The 15,987-nt window shown below is 52.3% G+C and overlaps 54 non-coding genes and 14 pseudogenes across 54 annotated transcripts; all 68 read right to left on the reverse strand.

The window, feature by feature from the left end:
* Positions 1-107: 107 nt before the first annotated feature.
* Positions 108-226, reverse strand: LOC143949369 (5S ribosomal RNA). The gene has a single exon (XR_013265482.1). It is a non-coding gene; the product is annotated as a 5S ribosomal RNA (ribosomal RNA).
* Positions 227-335: 109 nt separating this feature from the next.
* LOC143953432 (5S ribosomal RNA) lies at positions 336-454 on the reverse strand. The gene has a single exon (XR_013268515.1). It is a non-coding gene; the product is annotated as a 5S ribosomal RNA (ribosomal RNA).
* Positions 455-563: 109 nt separating this feature from the next.
* On the reverse strand, positions 564-682 carry LOC143950669 (5S ribosomal RNA). Its single transcript, XR_013266015.1, has one exon. It is a non-coding gene; the product is annotated as a 5S ribosomal RNA (ribosomal RNA).
* Positions 683-787: 105 nt separating this feature from the next.
* On the reverse strand, positions 788-906 carry LOC143953690 (5S ribosomal RNA). The gene has a single exon (XR_013268749.1). It is a non-coding gene; the product is annotated as a 5S ribosomal RNA (ribosomal RNA).
* Positions 907-1,015: 109 nt separating this feature from the next.
* On the reverse strand, positions 1,016-1,134 carry LOC143943574 (5S ribosomal RNA; annotated as a pseudogene).
* Positions 1,135-1,243: 109 nt separating this feature from the next.
* Positions 1,244-1,362, reverse strand: LOC143948447 (5S ribosomal RNA). Its single transcript, XR_013265397.1, has one exon. It is a non-coding gene; the product is annotated as a 5S ribosomal RNA (ribosomal RNA).
* A 109-nt stretch (positions 1,363-1,471) lies between these two features.
* LOC143950593 (5S ribosomal RNA) lies at positions 1,472-1,590 on the reverse strand. The gene has a single exon (XR_013265946.1). It is a non-coding gene; the product is annotated as a 5S ribosomal RNA (ribosomal RNA).
* A 109-nt stretch (positions 1,591-1,699) lies between these two features.
* LOC143951583 (5S ribosomal RNA) lies at positions 1,700-1,818 on the reverse strand. The gene has a single exon (XR_013266841.1). It is a non-coding gene; the product is annotated as a 5S ribosomal RNA (ribosomal RNA).
* A 326-nt stretch (positions 1,819-2,144) lies between these two features.
* Positions 2,145-2,263, reverse strand: LOC143944558 (5S ribosomal RNA; annotated as a pseudogene).
* A 109-nt stretch (positions 2,264-2,372) lies between these two features.
* On the reverse strand, positions 2,373-2,491 carry LOC143950283 (5S ribosomal RNA). The gene has a single exon (XR_013265699.1). It is a non-coding gene; the product is annotated as a 5S ribosomal RNA (ribosomal RNA).
* A 109-nt stretch (positions 2,492-2,600) lies between these two features.
* On the reverse strand, positions 2,601-2,719 carry LOC143952772 (5S ribosomal RNA). Its single transcript, XR_013267917.1, has one exon. It is a non-coding gene; the product is annotated as a 5S ribosomal RNA (ribosomal RNA).
* A 105-nt stretch (positions 2,720-2,824) lies between these two features.
* LOC143951292 (5S ribosomal RNA) lies at positions 2,825-2,943 on the reverse strand. Its single transcript, XR_013266578.1, has one exon. It is a non-coding gene; the product is annotated as a 5S ribosomal RNA (ribosomal RNA).
* A 109-nt stretch (positions 2,944-3,052) lies between these two features.
* LOC143943575 (5S ribosomal RNA) lies at positions 3,053-3,171 on the reverse strand (annotated as a pseudogene).
* Positions 3,172-3,280: 109 nt separating this feature from the next.
* On the reverse strand, positions 3,281-3,399 carry LOC143948460 (5S ribosomal RNA). The gene has a single exon (XR_013265398.1). It is a non-coding gene; the product is annotated as a 5S ribosomal RNA (ribosomal RNA).
* Positions 3,400-3,508: 109 nt separating this feature from the next.
* On the reverse strand, positions 3,509-3,627 carry LOC143950594 (5S ribosomal RNA). The gene has a single exon (XR_013265947.1). It is a non-coding gene; the product is annotated as a 5S ribosomal RNA (ribosomal RNA).
* Positions 3,628-3,736: 109 nt separating this feature from the next.
* LOC143951894 (5S ribosomal RNA) lies at positions 3,737-3,855 on the reverse strand. Its single transcript, XR_013267123.1, has one exon. It is a non-coding gene; the product is annotated as a 5S ribosomal RNA (ribosomal RNA).
* A 109-nt stretch (positions 3,856-3,964) lies between these two features.
* On the reverse strand, positions 3,965-4,083 carry LOC143952875 (5S ribosomal RNA). Its single transcript, XR_013268010.1, has one exon. It is a non-coding gene; the product is annotated as a 5S ribosomal RNA (ribosomal RNA).
* A 326-nt stretch (positions 4,084-4,409) lies between these two features.
* Positions 4,410-4,528, reverse strand: LOC143944560 (5S ribosomal RNA; annotated as a pseudogene).
* A 109-nt stretch (positions 4,529-4,637) lies between these two features.
* On the reverse strand, positions 4,638-4,756 carry LOC143951912 (5S ribosomal RNA). The gene has a single exon (XR_013267140.1). It is a non-coding gene; the product is annotated as a 5S ribosomal RNA (ribosomal RNA).
* A 109-nt stretch (positions 4,757-4,865) lies between these two features.
* On the reverse strand, positions 4,866-4,984 carry LOC143950384 (5S ribosomal RNA). The gene has a single exon (XR_013265791.1). It is a non-coding gene; the product is annotated as a 5S ribosomal RNA (ribosomal RNA).
* Positions 4,985-5,093: 109 nt separating this feature from the next.
* Positions 5,094-5,212, reverse strand: LOC143948101 (5S ribosomal RNA; annotated as a pseudogene).
* Positions 5,213-5,321: 109 nt separating this feature from the next.
* LOC143945280 (5S ribosomal RNA) lies at positions 5,322-5,440 on the reverse strand. The gene has a single exon (XR_013265104.1). It is a non-coding gene; the product is annotated as a 5S ribosomal RNA (ribosomal RNA).
* A 109-nt stretch (positions 5,441-5,549) lies between these two features.
* On the reverse strand, positions 5,550-5,668 carry LOC143951538 (5S ribosomal RNA). Its single transcript, XR_013266801.1, has one exon. It is a non-coding gene; the product is annotated as a 5S ribosomal RNA (ribosomal RNA).
* A 109-nt stretch (positions 5,669-5,777) lies between these two features.
* On the reverse strand, positions 5,778-5,896 carry LOC143952147 (5S ribosomal RNA). The gene has a single exon (XR_013267352.1). It is a non-coding gene; the product is annotated as a 5S ribosomal RNA (ribosomal RNA).
* Positions 5,897-6,005: 109 nt separating this feature from the next.
* On the reverse strand, positions 6,006-6,124 carry LOC143944481 (5S ribosomal RNA; annotated as a pseudogene).
* Positions 6,125-6,233: 109 nt separating this feature from the next.
* On the reverse strand, positions 6,234-6,352 carry LOC143952017 (5S ribosomal RNA). Its single transcript, XR_013267234.1, has one exon. It is a non-coding gene; the product is annotated as a 5S ribosomal RNA (ribosomal RNA).
* Positions 6,353-6,461: 109 nt separating this feature from the next.
* On the reverse strand, positions 6,462-6,580 carry LOC143951177 (5S ribosomal RNA). The gene has a single exon (XR_013266473.1). It is a non-coding gene; the product is annotated as a 5S ribosomal RNA (ribosomal RNA).
* A 109-nt stretch (positions 6,581-6,689) lies between these two features.
* On the reverse strand, positions 6,690-6,808 carry LOC143943520 (5S ribosomal RNA; annotated as a pseudogene).
* Positions 6,809-6,918: 110 nt separating this feature from the next.
* Positions 6,919-7,037, reverse strand: LOC143944219 (5S ribosomal RNA; annotated as a pseudogene).
* Positions 7,038-7,146: 109 nt separating this feature from the next.
* On the reverse strand, positions 7,147-7,265 carry LOC143950150 (5S ribosomal RNA). Its single transcript, XR_013265579.1, has one exon. It is a non-coding gene; the product is annotated as a 5S ribosomal RNA (ribosomal RNA).
* A 109-nt stretch (positions 7,266-7,374) lies between these two features.
* Positions 7,375-7,493, reverse strand: LOC143953201 (5S ribosomal RNA). The gene has a single exon (XR_013268305.1). It is a non-coding gene; the product is annotated as a 5S ribosomal RNA (ribosomal RNA).
* A 109-nt stretch (positions 7,494-7,602) lies between these two features.
* Positions 7,603-7,721, reverse strand: LOC143945292 (5S ribosomal RNA). Its single transcript, XR_013265105.1, has one exon. It is a non-coding gene; the product is annotated as a 5S ribosomal RNA (ribosomal RNA).
* Positions 7,722-7,830: 109 nt separating this feature from the next.
* LOC143951539 (5S ribosomal RNA) lies at positions 7,831-7,949 on the reverse strand. Its single transcript, XR_013266802.1, has one exon. It is a non-coding gene; the product is annotated as a 5S ribosomal RNA (ribosomal RNA).
* A 109-nt stretch (positions 7,950-8,058) lies between these two features.
* On the reverse strand, positions 8,059-8,177 carry LOC143952148 (5S ribosomal RNA). Its single transcript, XR_013267353.1, has one exon. It is a non-coding gene; the product is annotated as a 5S ribosomal RNA (ribosomal RNA).
* Positions 8,178-8,286: 109 nt separating this feature from the next.
* Positions 8,287-8,405, reverse strand: LOC143943501 (5S ribosomal RNA; annotated as a pseudogene).
* Positions 8,406-8,514: 109 nt separating this feature from the next.
* LOC143952018 (5S ribosomal RNA) lies at positions 8,515-8,633 on the reverse strand. The gene has a single exon (XR_013267235.1). It is a non-coding gene; the product is annotated as a 5S ribosomal RNA (ribosomal RNA).
* A 109-nt stretch (positions 8,634-8,742) lies between these two features.
* On the reverse strand, positions 8,743-8,861 carry LOC143951178 (5S ribosomal RNA). The gene has a single exon (XR_013266474.1). It is a non-coding gene; the product is annotated as a 5S ribosomal RNA (ribosomal RNA).
* A 109-nt stretch (positions 8,862-8,970) lies between these two features.
* Positions 8,971-9,089, reverse strand: LOC143945756 (5S ribosomal RNA; annotated as a pseudogene).
* Positions 9,090-9,199: 110 nt separating this feature from the next.
* LOC143944220 (5S ribosomal RNA) lies at positions 9,200-9,318 on the reverse strand (annotated as a pseudogene).
* A 109-nt stretch (positions 9,319-9,427) lies between these two features.
* On the reverse strand, positions 9,428-9,546 carry LOC143950517 (5S ribosomal RNA). The gene has a single exon (XR_013265877.1). It is a non-coding gene; the product is annotated as a 5S ribosomal RNA (ribosomal RNA).
* Positions 9,547-9,655: 109 nt separating this feature from the next.
* Positions 9,656-9,774, reverse strand: LOC143954425 (5S ribosomal RNA). The gene has a single exon (XR_013269418.1). It is a non-coding gene; the product is annotated as a 5S ribosomal RNA (ribosomal RNA).
* Positions 9,775-9,883: 109 nt separating this feature from the next.
* On the reverse strand, positions 9,884-10,002 carry LOC143950307 (5S ribosomal RNA). Its single transcript, XR_013265721.1, has one exon. It is a non-coding gene; the product is annotated as a 5S ribosomal RNA (ribosomal RNA).
* Positions 10,003-10,111: 109 nt separating this feature from the next.
* LOC143954242 (5S ribosomal RNA) lies at positions 10,112-10,230 on the reverse strand. The gene has a single exon (XR_013269252.1). It is a non-coding gene; the product is annotated as a 5S ribosomal RNA (ribosomal RNA).
* Positions 10,231-10,339: 109 nt separating this feature from the next.
* On the reverse strand, positions 10,340-10,458 carry LOC143952580 (5S ribosomal RNA). Its single transcript, XR_013267743.1, has one exon. It is a non-coding gene; the product is annotated as a 5S ribosomal RNA (ribosomal RNA).
* Positions 10,459-10,567: 109 nt separating this feature from the next.
* LOC143951214 (5S ribosomal RNA) lies at positions 10,568-10,686 on the reverse strand. The gene has a single exon (XR_013266507.1). It is a non-coding gene; the product is annotated as a 5S ribosomal RNA (ribosomal RNA).
* Positions 10,687-10,795: 109 nt separating this feature from the next.
* Positions 10,796-10,914, reverse strand: LOC143951497 (5S ribosomal RNA). Its single transcript, XR_013266764.1, has one exon. It is a non-coding gene; the product is annotated as a 5S ribosomal RNA (ribosomal RNA).
* Positions 10,915-11,023: 109 nt separating this feature from the next.
* Positions 11,024-11,142, reverse strand: LOC143951885 (5S ribosomal RNA). Its single transcript, XR_013267115.1, has one exon. It is a non-coding gene; the product is annotated as a 5S ribosomal RNA (ribosomal RNA).
* A 109-nt stretch (positions 11,143-11,251) lies between these two features.
* Positions 11,252-11,370, reverse strand: LOC143953283 (5S ribosomal RNA). The gene has a single exon (XR_013268380.1). It is a non-coding gene; the product is annotated as a 5S ribosomal RNA (ribosomal RNA).
* Positions 11,371-11,479: 109 nt separating this feature from the next.
* Positions 11,480-11,598, reverse strand: LOC143954263 (5S ribosomal RNA). Its single transcript, XR_013269271.1, has one exon. It is a non-coding gene; the product is annotated as a 5S ribosomal RNA (ribosomal RNA).
* Positions 11,599-11,703: 105 nt separating this feature from the next.
* On the reverse strand, positions 11,704-11,822 carry LOC143951498 (5S ribosomal RNA). The gene has a single exon (XR_013266765.1). It is a non-coding gene; the product is annotated as a 5S ribosomal RNA (ribosomal RNA).
* A 109-nt stretch (positions 11,823-11,931) lies between these two features.
* On the reverse strand, positions 11,932-12,050 carry LOC143951886 (5S ribosomal RNA). Its single transcript, XR_013267116.1, has one exon. It is a non-coding gene; the product is annotated as a 5S ribosomal RNA (ribosomal RNA).
* A 109-nt stretch (positions 12,051-12,159) lies between these two features.
* On the reverse strand, positions 12,160-12,278 carry LOC143952484 (5S ribosomal RNA). Its single transcript, XR_013267656.1, has one exon. It is a non-coding gene; the product is annotated as a 5S ribosomal RNA (ribosomal RNA).
* A 109-nt stretch (positions 12,279-12,387) lies between these two features.
* LOC143950595 (5S ribosomal RNA) lies at positions 12,388-12,506 on the reverse strand. The gene has a single exon (XR_013265948.1). It is a non-coding gene; the product is annotated as a 5S ribosomal RNA (ribosomal RNA).
* A 109-nt stretch (positions 12,507-12,615) lies between these two features.
* Positions 12,616-12,734, reverse strand: LOC143945352 (5S ribosomal RNA; annotated as a pseudogene).
* A 109-nt stretch (positions 12,735-12,843) lies between these two features.
* Positions 12,844-12,962, reverse strand: LOC143952071 (5S ribosomal RNA). Its single transcript, XR_013267283.1, has one exon. It is a non-coding gene; the product is annotated as a 5S ribosomal RNA (ribosomal RNA).
* A 109-nt stretch (positions 12,963-13,071) lies between these two features.
* Positions 13,072-13,190, reverse strand: LOC143951225 (5S ribosomal RNA). The gene has a single exon (XR_013266517.1). It is a non-coding gene; the product is annotated as a 5S ribosomal RNA (ribosomal RNA).
* Positions 13,191-13,299: 109 nt separating this feature from the next.
* On the reverse strand, positions 13,300-13,418 carry LOC143951179 (5S ribosomal RNA). The gene has a single exon (XR_013266475.1). It is a non-coding gene; the product is annotated as a 5S ribosomal RNA (ribosomal RNA).
* Positions 13,419-13,527: 109 nt separating this feature from the next.
* Positions 13,528-13,646, reverse strand: LOC143943521 (5S ribosomal RNA; annotated as a pseudogene).
* Positions 13,647-13,756: 110 nt separating this feature from the next.
* On the reverse strand, positions 13,757-13,875 carry LOC143944221 (5S ribosomal RNA; annotated as a pseudogene).
* A 109-nt stretch (positions 13,876-13,984) lies between these two features.
* On the reverse strand, positions 13,985-14,103 carry LOC143950529 (5S ribosomal RNA). The gene has a single exon (XR_013265888.1). It is a non-coding gene; the product is annotated as a 5S ribosomal RNA (ribosomal RNA).
* A 109-nt stretch (positions 14,104-14,212) lies between these two features.
* On the reverse strand, positions 14,213-14,331 carry LOC143944026 (5S ribosomal RNA). Its single transcript, XR_013264989.1, has one exon. It is a non-coding gene; the product is annotated as a 5S ribosomal RNA (ribosomal RNA).
* Positions 14,332-14,440: 109 nt separating this feature from the next.
* Positions 14,441-14,559, reverse strand: LOC143950705 (5S ribosomal RNA). The gene has a single exon (XR_013266048.1). It is a non-coding gene; the product is annotated as a 5S ribosomal RNA (ribosomal RNA).
* A 109-nt stretch (positions 14,560-14,668) lies between these two features.
* LOC143954244 (5S ribosomal RNA) lies at positions 14,669-14,787 on the reverse strand. The gene has a single exon (XR_013269253.1). It is a non-coding gene; the product is annotated as a 5S ribosomal RNA (ribosomal RNA).
* Positions 14,788-14,896: 109 nt separating this feature from the next.
* Positions 14,897-15,015, reverse strand: LOC143952582 (5S ribosomal RNA). The gene has a single exon (XR_013267745.1). It is a non-coding gene; the product is annotated as a 5S ribosomal RNA (ribosomal RNA).
* A 109-nt stretch (positions 15,016-15,124) lies between these two features.
* On the reverse strand, positions 15,125-15,243 carry LOC143949381 (5S ribosomal RNA). Its single transcript, XR_013265483.1, has one exon. It is a non-coding gene; the product is annotated as a 5S ribosomal RNA (ribosomal RNA).
* Positions 15,244-15,352: 109 nt separating this feature from the next.
* On the reverse strand, positions 15,353-15,471 carry LOC143953433 (5S ribosomal RNA). Its single transcript, XR_013268516.1, has one exon. It is a non-coding gene; the product is annotated as a 5S ribosomal RNA (ribosomal RNA).
* Positions 15,472-15,576: 105 nt separating this feature from the next.
* Positions 15,577-15,695, reverse strand: LOC143951500 (5S ribosomal RNA). The gene has a single exon (XR_013266767.1). It is a non-coding gene; the product is annotated as a 5S ribosomal RNA (ribosomal RNA).
* Positions 15,696-15,804: 109 nt separating this feature from the next.
* LOC143953128 (5S ribosomal RNA) lies at positions 15,805-15,923 on the reverse strand. The gene has a single exon (XR_013268239.1). It is a non-coding gene; the product is annotated as a 5S ribosomal RNA (ribosomal RNA).
* Positions 15,924-15,987: the final 64 nt, after the last annotated feature.

A 15,987-nucleotide genomic window follows, 5' to 3' on the forward strand; every position in this document is an offset into this window, starting at 1 on the left:
TCTTGCACCCTACTTACAACTCTCTTGACAAAAGCCAAGGTGGTCACCTCGGGCAATCGAGAGGAAAAATACAGCAGGTCGCCAAAGCCAACAACATAATGGAAAAAAGCCTACGGCACCTGGTATTCCCAGGCGGTCTCCCATCCAGGTACTAACCAGGCCCGACCCTGCTTAGCATCCGAGATCAGACAAGATCGAGCGCATTCAGGGTGGTGTGACCGTAGGCGATCTTGCACCCTACTTACAACTCTCTTGACAAAAGCAAAGGTGGTCACCTCGGGCAATCGAGAGGAAAAATACAGCAGGTCGCCAAAGCCAACAACATAATGGAAAAAAGCCTACGGCACCTGGTATTCCCAGGCGGTCTCCCATCCAGGTACTAACCAGGCCCGACCCTGCTTAGCATCCGAGATCAGATGATATCGAGCGCACTCAGGGTGATGTGGCCGTAGGCGATCTTGCACCCTACTTACAACTCTCTTGACAAAAGCCAAGGTGGTCACCTCGGGCAATCGAGGGGAAAAATACAGCAGGTCGCCAAAGCCAACAACATAATGGAAAAAAGCCTACGGCACCCGGTATTCCCAGGCGGTCTCCCATCCAGGTACTAACCAAGCCCCACCCTGCTTAACATCCGAGATCAGACGAGATCGAGCGCATTCAGGGTGATGTGGCCGTAGGCGATCTTGAACCCTACTTACAACTCTCTTGACAAAAGCCAAGGTGGTCACCTCGGGCAATCGAGAGGAAAAATACAGCAGGTCGCCAAAGCCAACAAATGGAAAAAAGCCTACGGCACCTGGTATTCCCAGGCGGTCTCCCATCCAAGTACTAACCAGGCCCGACCCTGCTTAGCATCCGAAATCAGACGAGATCGAGCGCATTCAGGGTGATGTGGCCATATGCGATCTTGCACCTTACTTACAACTCTCTTGACAAAAGCCAAGGTGGTCACCTCAGGCAATCGAGAGGAAAAATACAGCAGGTCGCCAAAGCCAACAACATAATGGAAAAAAGCCTATGGCACCTGGTATTCCCAGGCGGTCTCCCATCCAGGTACTAACCAGGCCCGACCCTGCTTAGCATCCGAGATCAGATGAGATCAAGCACATTCAGGGTCATGTGGCCATAGGCGATCTTGCACCCTACTTACAACTCTCTTGACAAAAGCCAAGGTGGTCACCTCGGGCAATCGAGAGGAAAAATACAGCAGGTCACCAAAGCCAACAACATAATGGAAAAAAGCCTACGGCACCTGGTATTCCCAGGCGGTCTCCCATCCAGGTACTAACCAGGCCCTACCCTGCTTAGCATCCGAGATCAGACGAGATTGAGCGCATTCAGGGTGATATGGCCGTAGGCGATCTTGCACCCTACTTACAACTCTCTTGACAAAAGCGGAGGTGGTCACCTCGGGCAATCGAGAGGAAAAATACAGCAGGTCGCCAAAGCCAACAACATAATGGAAAAAAGCCTACGGCAACTGGTATTCCCAGGCGGTCTCCCATCCAGGTACTAACCAGGCTCGACCCTGCTTAGCATCCGAGATCAGATGAGATCGAGCGCATTCAGGGTGATGTGGCCGTAGGCAATCTTGCACCCTACTTACAACTCTCTTGACAAATGCCAAGGTGGTCACCTCGGGCAATCGAGAGGAAAAATACAGCAGGTCGCCAAAGCCAACAACATAATGGAAACAAGCCTACGGCACCTGGTATTCCCAGGCGGTCTCCCATCCAGGTACTAACCTGGCCCGACCCTGCTTAGCATCCGAGATCAGACAAGATCGAGCGCATTCAGGGTGATGTGACCGTAGGCGATCTTGCACCCTACTTACAACTCTCTTGACAAAAGCCAAGGTGGTCACCTCGGGCAATCGAGAGGAAAAATACAGCAGGTCGCCAAAGCCAACAACATAATGGAAAAAAGCCTACGGCACCTGGTATTCCCAGGCGGTCTCCCATCCAGGCCCGACCCTGCTTAGCATTCGAGATCAGACGAGATCAAGCGCATTCAGGGTGATGTGGCCGTAGGTGATCTTGCCCCCTACTTACAACTCTCTTGACAAAAGCCAAGGTGGTCACCTCGGCCAATTGAGAGGAAAAATACAACAGGTCGCCAAAGCCAACAACATAATGGAAAAAAGCCTACGGCACCTGGTATTCCTAGGCGGTCTCCCATCCAGGTACTAACCAGGCCCGACCCTGCTAAGCATCCGAGATCAGACGAGATCGAGCGCATTCAGGGTGATGTGGCTGTAGGCGATCTTGCACCCTACTTACAACTCTCTTGACAAAAGCCAAGGTGGTCACCTCAGGCAATCGAGAGGAAAAATACAGCAGGTCGCCAAAGCCAACAACATAATGGAATAAAGCCTACGGCACCTGGTATTCCCAGGCGGTCTCCCATCCAGGTACTAACCAGGCCCGCCCCTGCTTAGCATCCGAGATCAGACGAGATCGAGCGCATTCAGGGTGATGTGGCCGTAGGCAATCTTGCCCCCTACTTACAACTCTCTTGACAAAAGCCAAGGTGGTCACCTCGGGCAATCGAGGGGAAAAATACAGCAGGTCGCCAAAGCCAACAACATAATGGAAAAAAGCCTACGGCACCTGGTATTCCCAGGCGGTCTCCCATCCAGGTACTAACCAAGCCCCACCCTGCTTAACATCCGAGATCAGACGAGATCTAGCGCATTCAGGGTGATGTGGCCGTAGGCGATCTTGCTCCCTACTTACAACTCTCTTGACAAAAGCCAAGGTGGTCACCTCGGGCAATCGAGAGGAAAAATACAGCAGGTCGCCAAAGCCAACAAATGGAAAAAAGCCTACGGCACCTGGTATTCCCAGGCGGTCTCCCATCCAAGTACTAACCAGGCCCGACCCTGCTTAGCATCCGAGATCAGACGAGATCGAGCGCATTCAGGGTGATGTGGCCATATGCGATCTTGCACCTTACTTACAACTCTCTTGACAAAAGCCAAGGTGGTCACCTCAGGCAATCGAGAGGAAAAATACAGCAGGTCGCCAAAGCCAACAACATAATGGAAAAAAGCCTATGGCACCTGGTATTCCCAGGCGGTCTCCCATCCAGGTACTAACCAGGCCCGACCCTGCTTAGCATCCGAGATCAGATGAGATCAAGCACATTCAGGGTCATGTGGCCATAGGCGATCTTGCACCCTACTTACAACTCTCTTGACAAAAGCCAAGGTGGTCACCTCGGGCAATCGAGAGGAAAAATACAGCAGGTCACCAAAGCCAACAACATAATGGAAAAAAGCCTACGGCACCTGGTATTCCCAGGCGGTCTCCCATCCAGGTACTAACCAGGCCCTACCCTGCTTAGCATCCGAGATCAGACGAGATTGAGCGCATTCAGGGTGATATGGCCGTAGGCGATCTTGCACCCTACTTACAACTCTCTTGACAAAAGCGGAGGTGGTCACCTCGGGCAATCGAGAGGAAAAATACAGCAGGTCGCCAAAGCCAACAACATAATGGAAAAAAGCCTACGGCAACTGGTATTCCCAGGCGGTCTCCCATCCAGGTACTAACCAGGCTCGACCCTGCTTAGCATCCGAGATCAGATGAGATCGAGCGCATTCAGGGTGATGTGGCCGTAGGCAATCTTGCACCCTACTTACAACTCTCTTGACAAAAGCCAAGGTGGTCACCTCGGGCAATCGAGAGGAAAAATACAGCAGGTCGCCAAAGCCAACAACATAATGGAAACAAGCCTACGGCACCTGGTATTCCCAGGCGGTCTCCCATCCAGGTACTAACCAGGCCCGACCCTGCTTAGCATCCGAGATCAGACAAGATCGAGCGCATTCAGGGTGATGTGACCGTAGGCGATCTTGCACCCTACTTACAACTCTCTTGACAAAAGCCAAGGTGGTCACCTCGGGCAATCGAGAGGAAAAATACAGCAGGTCGCCAAAGCCAACAACATAATGGAAAAAAGCCTACGGCACCTGGTATTCCCAGGCGGTCTCCCATCCAGGTACTAACCAGGCCCGACCCTGCTTAGCATCCGAGATCAGACGAGATCGAGCGCATTCAGGGTGATGTGGCCGTAGGCAATCTTGCACCCTACTTACAACTCTCTTGACAAAAGCGGAGGTGGTTACCTCGGGCAATCGAGAGGAAAAATACAGCAGGTCGCCAAAGCCAACAACATAATGGAAAAAAGCCTACGGCACCTGGTATTCCCAGGCGGTCTCCCATCCAGGCCCGACCCTGCTTAGCATTCGAGATCAGACGAGATCAAGCGCATTCAGGGTGATGTGGCCGTAGGTGATCTTGCCCCCTACTTACAACTCTCTTGACAAAAGCCAAGGTGGTCACCTCGGGCAATTGAGAGGAAAAATACAACAGGTCGCCAAAGCCAACAACATAATGGAAAAAAGCCTACGGCACCTGGTATTCCTAGGCGGTCTCCCATCCAGGTACTAACCAGGCCCGACCCTGCTAAGCATCCGAGATCAGACGAGATCGAGCGCATTCAGGGTGATGTGGCTGTAGGCGATCTTGCACCCTACTTACAACTCTCTTGACAAAAGCCAAGGTGGTCACCTCAGGCAATCGAGAGGAAAAATACAGCAGGTCGCCAAAGCCAACAACATAATGGAATAAAGCCTACGGCACCTGGTATTCCCAGGCGGTCTCCCATCCAGGTACTAACCAGGCCCGACCCTGCTTAGAATCCGAGATCAGACGAGATCGAGCGCATTCAGGGTGATGTGGCCGTAGGCAATCTTGCCCCCTACTTACAACTCTCTTGACAAAAGCCAAGGTGGTCACCTCGGGCAATCGAGAGGAAAAATACAGCAGGTCGCCAAAGCCAACAACATAATGGAAAACAGCCTACGGCACCTGGTATTCCCAGGCGGTCTCCCATTGAGGTACTAACCAGGCCCGACCCTGCTTAGCATCCGAGATCAGACGAGATCGAGCGCATTCAGGGTGATGTGGCCGTAGGCAATCTTGCACCCTACTTACAACTCTCTTGACAAAAGCCAAGGTGGTCACCTCGGGCAATCGAGAGGAAAAATACAGCAGGTCGCCAAAGCCAACAACATAATGGAAAAAAGCCTACGGCACCTGGTATTTCCAGGCGGTCTCCCATCCAGGCACTAACCAGGACCAACTCTGCTTAGCAACCGAGATCAGACGAGATCGAGCGCATTCAGGGTGATGTGGCTGTAGGCGATCTGACACCCTACTTACAACTCTCTTGACAAAAGCCAAGGTGGTCACCTCGGGCAATCGAGAGGAAAAATACAGCAGGTCGCCAAAGCCAACAACATAATGGAAAAAAGCCTACAGCACCTGGTATTCCCAGGCGGTCTCCCATCCAGGTACTAACCAGGCCCGACCCTGCTTAGCATCCGAGATCAGACGAGATCGAGCGCATTCAGGGTGATGTGGCTGTAGGCGATCTTGCCCCCTACTTACAACTCTCTTGACAAAAGCCAAGGTGGTCACCTTGGGCAATTGAGAGGAAAAATACAACAGGTCGCCAAAGCCAACAACATAATGGAAAAAAGCCTATGGCACCTGGTATTCCCAGGCGGTCTCCCATCCAGGTACTAACCTGGCCCGACCCTGCTTAGCATCCGAGATCAGACGAGATCGAACGCATTCAGGGTGATGTGGCCATAGGCGATCTTGCACCCTACTTACAACTCTCTTGACAAAAGCCAAGGTGGTCACCTCGGGCAATCGAGAGGAAAAATACAGCAGGTCGCCAAAGCCAACAACATAATGGAAAAAAGCCTACGGCACCTGGTATTCCCAGGCGGTCTCCCATCCAGGTATTAACCAGGCCCGACCCTGCTTAGCATCCGAGATCAGACGAGATCGAGCGCATTCAGGGTGATGTGGCCATAGGCGATCTTGCACCCTACTTACAACTCTCTTGACAAAAGCCAAGGTGGTCACCTCGGGCAATCGAGAGGAAAAATACAGCAGGTCGCCAAAGCCAACAACATAATGGAAAAAAGTCTACGGCACCTGGTATTCCCAGGCGGTCTCCCATCCAGGTACTAACCAGGCCCGACCCTGCTTAGCATCCGAGATCAGACGATATCGAGCGCACTCAGGGTGATGTGGCCGTAGGCGATCTTGCACCCTACTTACAACTCTCTTGACAAAAGCCAAGGTGGTCACCTCGGGCAATCGAGAGGAAAAATACAGCAGGTCGCCAAAGCAAACAACATAATGGAAAAAAGCCTACGGCAACTGGGATTCCCAGGCGGTCTCCCATCCTGGTACTAACCAGGCTCGACCCTTCTTAGCATCCGAGATCAGATGAGATCGAGTGCATTCAGGGTGATGTGGCCGTAGGCGATCTTGCACCCTACTTACAACTCTCTTGACAAAAGCGGAGGTGGTCACCTCGGGCAATCGAGAGGAAAAATACAGCAGGTCGCCAAAGCCAACAACATAATGGAAAAAAGCCTACGGCACCTGGTATTCCCAGGCGGTCTCCCATCCAGGTACTAACCAGGCCCGACCCTGCTTAGCATCCGAGATCAGATGAGATTGAGCGCATTCAGGGTGATGTGGCCGTAGGCGATCTTGCTCCCTACTTACAACTCTCTTGACAAAAGCCAAGGTGGTCACCTCGGGCAACCGAGAGGAAAAATACAGCAGGTCGCCAAAGCAAACAACATAATGGAAAAAAGCCTACGGCAACTGGTATTCCCAGGCGGTCTCCCATCCAGGTACTAACCAGGCTCGACCCTGCTTAGTATCCGAGATCAGATGAGATTGAGCGCATTCAGGGTGATATGGCCGTAGGCAATCTTGCACCCTACTTACAACTCTCTTGACAAAAGCCAAGGTGGTCACCTCGGGCAAACGAGAGGAAAAAATACAGCAGGTCGCCAAAGCCAACAACATAATGGAAAAAAGCCTACGGCACCTGGTATTCCCAGGCGGTCTCCCATCCAGGTACTAAACAGGAGCGACCCTGCTTAGCATCCGAGATCAGACGAGATCAAGCGCATTCAGGGTGATGTGGCCGTAGGCGGTCTTGCACCCTACTTACAACTCTCTTGACAAAAGCCAAGGTGGTCACCTCGGGCAATCGAGAGGAAAAATACAGCAGGTCGCCAAAGCCAACAACATAATGGAAAAAAGCCTACGGCACCTGGTATTCCCAGGCAGTCTCCCATCCAGGTACTAACCAGGCCCTACCCTGCTTAGCATCCGAGATCAGACGAGATCGAGCGCATTCAGGGTGATGTGGCCGTAGGCGATCTTGCACCCTACTTACAACTCTCTTGACAAAAGCGGAGGTGGTCACCTCGGGCAATCGAGAGGAAAAATACAGCAGGTCGCCAAAGCCAACAACATAATGGAAAAAAGCCTACGGCACCTGGTATTCCCAGGCGGTCTCCCATCCAGGTACTAACCAGGCTCGACCCTGCTTAGCATCCGAGATCAGATGAGATCGAGCGCATTCAGGGTGATGTGGCCGTAGGCAATCTTGCACCCTACTTACAACTCTCTTGACAAAAGCCAAGGTGGTCACCTCGGGCAATCGAGAGGAAAAATACAGCAGGTCGCCAAAGCCAACAACATAATGGAAAAAAGCCTACAGCACCTGGTATTCCCAGGCGGTCTCCCATCCAGGTACTAACCAGGCCCGACCCTGCTTAGCATCCGAGATCAGACGAGATCGAGCGCATTCAGGGTGATGTGGCTGTAGGCGATCTTGCCACCTACTTACAACTCTCTTGACAAAAGCCAAGGGGGTCACCTTGGGCAATTGAGAGGAAAAATACAACAGGTCGCCAAAGCCAACAACATAATGGAAAAAAGCCTATGGCACCTGGTATTCCCAGGCGGTCTCCCATCCAGGTACTAACCTGGCCCGACCCTGCTTAGCATCCGAGATCAGACGAGATCGAACGCATTCAGGGTGATGTGGCCATAGGCGATCTTGCACCCTACTTACAACTCTCTTGACAAAAGCCAAGGTGGTCACCTCGGGCAATCGAGAGGAAAAATACAGCAGGTCGCCAAAGCCAACAACATAATGGAAAAAAGCCTACGGCACCTGGTATTCCCAGGCGGTCTCCCATCCAGGTATTAACCAGGCCCGACCCTGCTTAGCATCCGAGATCAGACGAGATCGAGCGCATTCAGGGTGATGTGGCCATAGGCGATCTTGCACCCTACTTACAACTCTCTTGACAAAAGCCAAGGTGGTCACCTCGGGCAATCGAGAGGAAAAATACAGCAGGTCGCCAAAGCCAACAACATAATGGAAAAAAGTCTACGGCACCTGGTATTCCCAGGCGGTCTCCCATCCAGGTACTAACCAGGCCCGACCCTGCTTAGCATCCGAGATCAGACGATATCGAGTGCACTCAGGGTGATGTGGCCGTAGGCGATCTTGCACCCTACTTACAACTCTCTTGACAAAAGCCAAGGTGGTCACCTCGGGCAATCGAGAGGAAAAATACAGCAGGTCGCCAAAGCAAACAACATAATGGAAAAAAGCCTACGGCAACTGGGATTCCCAGGCGGTCTCCCATCCTGGTACTAACCAGGCTCGACCCTTCTTAGCATCCGAGATCAGATGAGATCGAGTGCATTCAGGGTGATGTGGCCGTAGGCGATCTTGCACCCTACTTACAACTCTCTTGACAAAAGCGGAGGTGGTCACCTCGGGCAATCGAGAGGAAAAATACAGCAGGTCGCCAAAGCCAACAACATAATGGAAAAAAGCCTACGGCACCTGGTATTCCCAGGCGGTCTCCCATCCAGGTACTAACCAGGCCCGACCCTGCTTAGCATCCGAGATCAGATGAGATTGAGCGCATTCAGGGTGATGTGGCCGTAGGCGATCTTGCTCCCTACTTACAACTCTCTTGACAAAAGCCAAGGTGGTCACCTCGGGCAACCGATAGGAAAAATACAGCAGGTCGCCAAAGCAAACAACATAATGGAAAAAAGCCTACGGCAACTGGTATTCCCAGGCGGTCTCCCATCCAGGTACTAACCAGGCTTGACCCTGCTTAGTATCCGAGATCAGATGAGATTGAGCGCATTCAGGGTGATATGGCCGTAGGCAATCTTGCACCCTACTTACAACTCTCTTGACAAAAGCCAAGGTGGTCACCTCGGGCAAACGAGAGGAAAAAATACAGCAGGTCGCCAAAGCCAACAACATAATGGAAAAAAGCCTACGGCACCTGGTATTCCCAGGCGGTCTCCCATCCAGGTACTAAACAGGAGCGACCCTGCTTAGCATCCGAGATCAGACGAGATCAAGCGCATTCAGGGTGATGTGGCCGTAGGCGGTCTTGCACTCTACTTACAACTCTCTTGACAAAAGCCAAGGTGGTCACCTCGGGCAATCGAGAGGAAAAATACAGCAGGTCGCCAAAGCCAACAACATAATGGAAAAAAGCCTACGGCACCTGGTATTCCCAGGCGGTCTCCCATCCAGGTACTAACCAGGCCCTACCCTGCTTAGCATCCGAGATCAGACGAGATCGAGCGCATTCAGGGTGATGTGGCCGTAGGCGATCTTGCACCCTACTTACAACTCTCTTGACAAAAGCGGAGGTGGTCACCTCGGGCAATCGAGAGGAAAAATACAGCAGGTCGCCAAAGCCAACAACATAATGGAAAAAAGCCTACGGCACCTGGTATTCCCAGGCGGTCTCCCATCCAGGTACTAACCAGGCTCGACCCTGCTTAGCATCCGAGATCAGATGAGATCGAGCGCATTCAGGGTGATGTGGCCGTAGGCAATCTTGCACCCTACTTACAACTCTCTTGACAAAAGCCAAGGTGGTCACCTCGGACAATCGAGAGGAAAAATACAGCAGGTCGCCAAAGCCAACAACATAATGGAAAAAAGCCTACGGCACCTGGTATTCCCAGGCGGTCTCCCATCCAGGTACTAACCAGGCCCGACCCTGCTTAGCATCCGAGATCAGACGAGATCGAGCGCATTCAGGGTAATGTGGCCGTAGGCGATATTGCTCCCTTCTTACAACTCTCTTGACAAAAGCCAAGGTGGTCACCTCGGGCAATCGAGAGGAAAAATACAGCAGGTCGCCAAAGCCAACAACATAATGGAAAAAAGCCTACGGCACCTGGTATTCCCAGGCGGTCTCCCATCCAGGTACTAACCAGGCCCGACCCTGCTTAGCATCCGAGATCAGACGATATCGAGCGCACTCAGGGTGATGTGGCCGTAGGCGATCTTGCACCCTACTTACAACTCTCTTGACAAAAGCGGAGGTGGTCACCTCGGGCAATCGAGAGGAAAAATACAGCAGGTCGCCAAAGCCAACAACATAATGGAAAAAAGCCTACGGCACCTGGTATTCCCAGGCGGTCTCCCATCCAGGTACTAACCAGGCCCGACCCTGCTTAGCATCCGAGATCAGACGAGATCAAGCACATTCAGGGTGATGTGGCCATAGGCGATCTTGCACCCTACTTACAACTCTCTTGACAAAAGCGGAGGTGGTCACCTCGGGCAATCGAGAGGAAAAATACAGCAGGTCGCCAAAGCCAACAACATAATGGAAAAAAGCCTACGGCACCTGGTATTCCCAGGCGGTCTCCCATCCAGGTACTAACCAGGCCCGACCCTGCTTAGCATCCGAGATCAGACAAGATCGAGCGCATTCAGAGTGGTGTGACCGTAGGCGATCTTGCACCCTACTTACAACTCTCTTGACAAAAGCAAAGGTGGTCACCTCGGGGAATCGAGAGGAAAAATACAGCAGGTCGCCAAAGCCAACAACATAATGGAAAAAAGCCTACGGCACCTGGTATTCCCAGGCGGTCTCCCATCCAGGTACTAACCAGGCCCGACCCTGCTTAGCATCCGAGATCAGACGAGATCGAGCGCATTCAGGGTGATGTGGCTGTAGGCGATCTTGCACCCTACTTACAACTCTCTTGACAAAAGCCAAGGTGGTCACCTCGGGCAATCGAGAGGAAAAATACAGCAGGTCGCCAAAGCCAACAACATAATGGAAAAAAGCCTATGGCACCTGGTATTCCCAGGCGGTCTCCCATCCAGGTACTAACCAGGCCCGACCCTGCTTAGCATCCGAGATCAGATGAGATCAAGCACATTCAGGGTGATGTGGCCATAGGCGATCTTGCACCCTACTTACAACTCTCTTGACAAAAGCCAAGGTGGTCACCTCGGGCAATCGAGAGGAAAAATACAGCAGGTCACCAAAGCCAACAACATAATGGAAAAAAGCCTACGGTACCTGGTATTCCCAGGCGGTCTCCCATCCAGGTACTAACCAGGCCCTACCCTGCTTAGCATCCGAGATCAGACGAGATTGAGCGCATTCAGGGTGATGTGGCCGTAGGCGATCTTGCACCCTACTTACAACTCTCTTGACAAAAGCGGAGGTGGTCACCTCGGGCAATCGAGAGGAAAAATACAGCAGGTCGCCAAAGCCAACAACATAATGGAAAAAAGCCTACGGCACCTGGTATTCCCAGGCGGTCTCCCATCCAGGTACTAACCAGGCCCGACCCTGCTTAGCATCCGAGGTCAGATGATATCGAGCGCACTCAGGGTGATGTGGCCGTAGGCGATCTTGCACCCTACTTACAACTCTCTTGACAAAAGCCAAGGTGGTCACCTCGGGCAATCGAGAGGAAAAATACAGCAGGTCGCCAAAGCCAACAAATGGAAAAAAGCCTACGGCACCTGGTATTCCCAGGCGGTCTCCCATCCAGGTACTAACCAGGCCCGACCCTGCTTAGCATCCGAGATCAGACGAGATCGAGCGCATTCAGGGTGATGTGGCTGTAGGCGATCTTGCACCCTACTTACAACTCTCTTGACAAAAGCCAAGGTGGTCACCTCGGGCAACCGAGAGGAAAAATACAGCAGGTCGCCAAAGCCAACAACATAATGGAAAAAAGCCTATGGCACCTGGTATTCCCAGGCGGTCTCCCATCCAGGTACTAACCAGGCCCGACCCTGCTTAGCATCCGAGATCAGATGAGATCAAGCACATTCAGGGTGATGTGGCCATAGGCGATCTTGCACCCTACTTACAACTCTCTTGACAAAAGCCAAGGTGGTCACCTCGGGCAATCGAGAGGAAAAATACAGCAGGTCACCAAAGCCAACAACATAATGGAAAAAAGCCTACGGTACCTGGTATTCCCAGGCGGTCTCCCATCCAGGTACTAACCAGGCCCTACCCTGCTTAGCATCCAAGATCAGACGAGATTGAGCGCATTCAGGGTGATGTGGCCGCAGGCGATCTTGCACCCTACTTACAACTCTCTTGACAAAAGCGGAGGTGGTCACCTCGGGCAATCGAGAGGAAAAATACAGCAGGTCGCCAAAGCCAACAACATAATGGAAAAAAGCCTACGGCAACTGGTATTCCCAGGCGGTCTCCCATCCAGGTACTAACCAGGCTCGACCCTGCTTAGCATCCGAGATCAGATGAGATCGAGCGCATTCAGGGTGATGTGGCCGTAGGCAATCTTGCACCCTACTTACAACTCTCTTGACAAAAGCCAAGGTGGTCACCTCGGGCAATCGAGAGGAAAAATACAGCAGGTCGCCAAAGCCAACAACATAATGGAAAAAAGCCTACGGCACCTGGTATTCCCAGGCGGTCTCCCATCCAGGTACTAACCAGGCCCGACCCTGCTTAGCATCTAAGATCAGACAAGATCGAGCGTATTCAGGGTGATGTGACCGTAGGCGATCTTGCACCCTACTTACAACTCTCTTGACAAAAGCAAAGGTGGTCACCTCGGGCAATCGAGAGGAAAAATACAGCAGGTCGCCAAAGCCAACAACATAATGGAAAAAAGCCTACGGCACCTGGTATTCCCAGGCGGTCTCCCATCCAGGTACTAACCAGGCCCGACCCTGCTTAGCATCCGAGATCAGACGAGATCGAGCGCATTCAGGGTAATGTGGCCGTAGGTGATCTTGCACCCTTCTTACAACTCTCTTGACAAAAGCCAAGGTGGTCACCTCGGGCAATAGAGAGGAAAAATACAGCAGGTCGCCAAAGCCAACAACATAATGGAAAAAAGCCTACGGCACCTGGTATTCCCAGGCGGTCTCCCATCCAGGTACTAACCAGGCCCGACCCTGCTTAGCATCCGAGATCAGACGAGATCGAGCGCATTCAGGGTGAAGTGGCCATAGGCGATCTTGCCCCCTACTTACAACTCTCTTGACAAAAGCGGAGGTGGTCACCTCGGGCAATCGAGAGGAAAAATACAGCAGGTCGCCAAAGCCAACAACATAATGGAAAAAAGCCTACGGCACCTGGTATTCCCAGGCGGTCTCCCATCCAGGTACTAACCAGGCCCGACCCTGCTTAGCATCCGAGATCAGATGAGATTGAGCGCATTCAGGGTGATGTGGCCGTAGGCGATCTTGCTCCCTACTTACAACTCTCTTGACAAAAGACAAGGTGGTCACCTCGGGCAACCGAGAGGAAAAATACAGCAGGTCGCCAAAGCAAACAACATAATGGAAAAAAGCCTACGGCAACTGGTATTCCCAGGCGGTCTCCCATCCAGGTACTAACCAGGCTCGACCCTGCTTAGTATCCGAGATCAGATGAGATTGAGCGCATTCAGGGTGATATGGCCGTAGGCAATCTTGCACCCTACTTACAACTCTCTTGACAAAAGCCAAGGTGGTCACCTCGGGCAAACGAGAGGAAAAAATACAGCAGGTCGCCAAAGCCAACAACATAATGGAAAAAAGCCTACGGCACCTGGTATTCCCAGGCGGTCTCCCATCCAGGTACTAAACAGGAGCGACCCTGCTTAGCATCCGAGATCAGACGAGATCAAGCGCATTCAGGGTGATGTGGCCGTAGGCGATCTTGCACCCTACTTACAACTCTCTTGACAAAAGCCAAGGTGGTCACCTCGGGCAATCGAGAGGAAAAATACAGCAGGTCGCCAAAGCCAACAACATAATGGAAAAAAGCCTACGGCACCTGGTATTCCCAGGCGGTCTCCCATCCAGGTACTAACCAGGCCCTACCCTGCTTAGCATCCGAGATCAGACGAGATCGAGCGCATTCAGGGTGATGTGGCCGTAGGCGATCTTGCACCCTACTTACAACTCTCTTGACAAAAGCGGAGGTGGTCACCTCGGGCAATCGAGAGGAAAAATACAGCAGGTCGCCAAAGCCAACAACATAATGGAAAAAAGCCTACGGCACCTGGTATTCCCAGGCGGTCTCCCATCCAGGTACTAACCAGGCTCGACCCTGCTTAGCATCCGAGATCAGATGAGATCGAGCGCATTCAGGGTGATGTGGCCGTAGGCAATCTTGCACCCTACTTACAACTCTCTTGACAAAAGCCAAGGTGGTCACCTCGGGCAATCGAGAGGAAAAATACAGCAGGTCGCCAAAGCCAACAACATAATGGAAAAAAGCCTACGGCACCTGGTGTTCCCAGGCGGTCTCCCATCCAGGTACTAACCAGGCCCGACCCTGCTTAGCATCCGAGATCAGACGAGATCGAGCGCATTCAGGGTAATGTGGCCGTAGGCGATATTGCACCCTTCTTACAACTCTCTTGACAAAAGCCAAGGTGGTCACCTCGGGCAATCGAGAGGAAAAATACAGCAGGTCGCCAAAGCCAACAACATAATGGAAAAAAGCCTACGGCACCTGGTATTCCCAGGCGGTCTCCCATCCAGGTACTAACCAGGCCCGACCCTGCTTAGCATCCGAGATCAGACGATATCGAGCGCACTCAGGGTGATGTGGCCGTAGGCGATCTTGCACCCTACTTACAACTCTCTTGACAAAAGCCAAGGTGGTCACCTCAGGCAATCGAGGGGAAAAATACAGCAGGTCGCCAAAGCCAACAACATAATGGAAAAAAGCCTACGGCACCTGGTATTCCCAGGCGGTCTCCCATCCAGGTACTAACCAGGCCCGACCCTGCTTAGCATCCGAGATCAGACGAGATCAAGCACATTCAGGGTGATGTGGCCATAGGCGATCTTGCACCCTACTTACAACTCTCTTGACAAAAGCGGAGGTGGTCACCTCGGGCAATCGAGAGGAAAAATACAGCAGGTCGCCAAAGCCAACAACATAATGGAAAAAAGCCTACGGCACCTGGTATTCCCAGGCGGTCTCCCATCCAGGTACTAACCAGGCCCGACCCTGCTTAGCATCCGAGATCAGACAAGATCGAGCGCATTCAGGGTGGTGTGACCGTAGGCGATCTTGCACCCTACTTACAACTCTCTTGACAAAAGCAAAGGTGGTCACCTCGGGGAATCGAGAGGAAAAATACAGCAGGTCGCCAAAGCCAACAACATAATGGAAAAAAGCCTACGGCACCTGGTATTCCCAGGCGGTCTCCCATCCAGGTACTAACCAGGCCCGACCCTGCTTAGCATCCGAGATCAGATGATATCGAGCGCACTCAGGGTGATGTGGCCGTAGGCGATCTTGCACCCTACTTACAACTCTCTTGACAAAAGCCAAGGTGGTCACCTCGGGCAATCGAGAGGAAAAATACAGCAGGTCGCCAAAGCCAACAAATGGAAAAAAGCCTACGGCACCTGGTATTCCCAGGCGGTCTCCCATCCAGGTACTAACCAGGCCCGACCCTGCTTAGCATCCGAGATCAGACGAGATCGAGCGCATTCAGGGTGATGTGGCTGTAGGCGATCTTGCACCCTACTTACAACTCTCTTGACAAAAGCCAAGGTGGTCATCTCGGGCAATCGAGAGGAAAAATACAGCAGGTCGCCAAAGCCAACAACATAATGGAAAAAAGCCTATGGCACCTGGTATTCCCAGGCGGTCTCCCATCCAGGTACTAACCAGGCCCGACCCTGCTTAGCATCCGAGATCAGATGAGATCAAGCACATTCAGAGTGATGTGGCCATAGGCGATCTTGCACCCTACTTACAACTCTCTTGACAAAAGCCAAGGTGGTCACCTCGGGCAATCGAGA

This window comes from Lithobates pipiens, unplaced genomic scaffold (assembly GCF_037356315.1).
Source record: "Lithobates pipiens isolate NorthernLeopardFrog02 unplaced genomic scaffold, aLitPip1_a1.2 Scaffold_30, whole genome shotgun sequence".
NCBI classification, from domain to species: domain Eukaryota; kingdom Metazoa; phylum Chordata; class Amphibia; order Anura; family Ranidae; genus Lithobates; species Lithobates pipiens.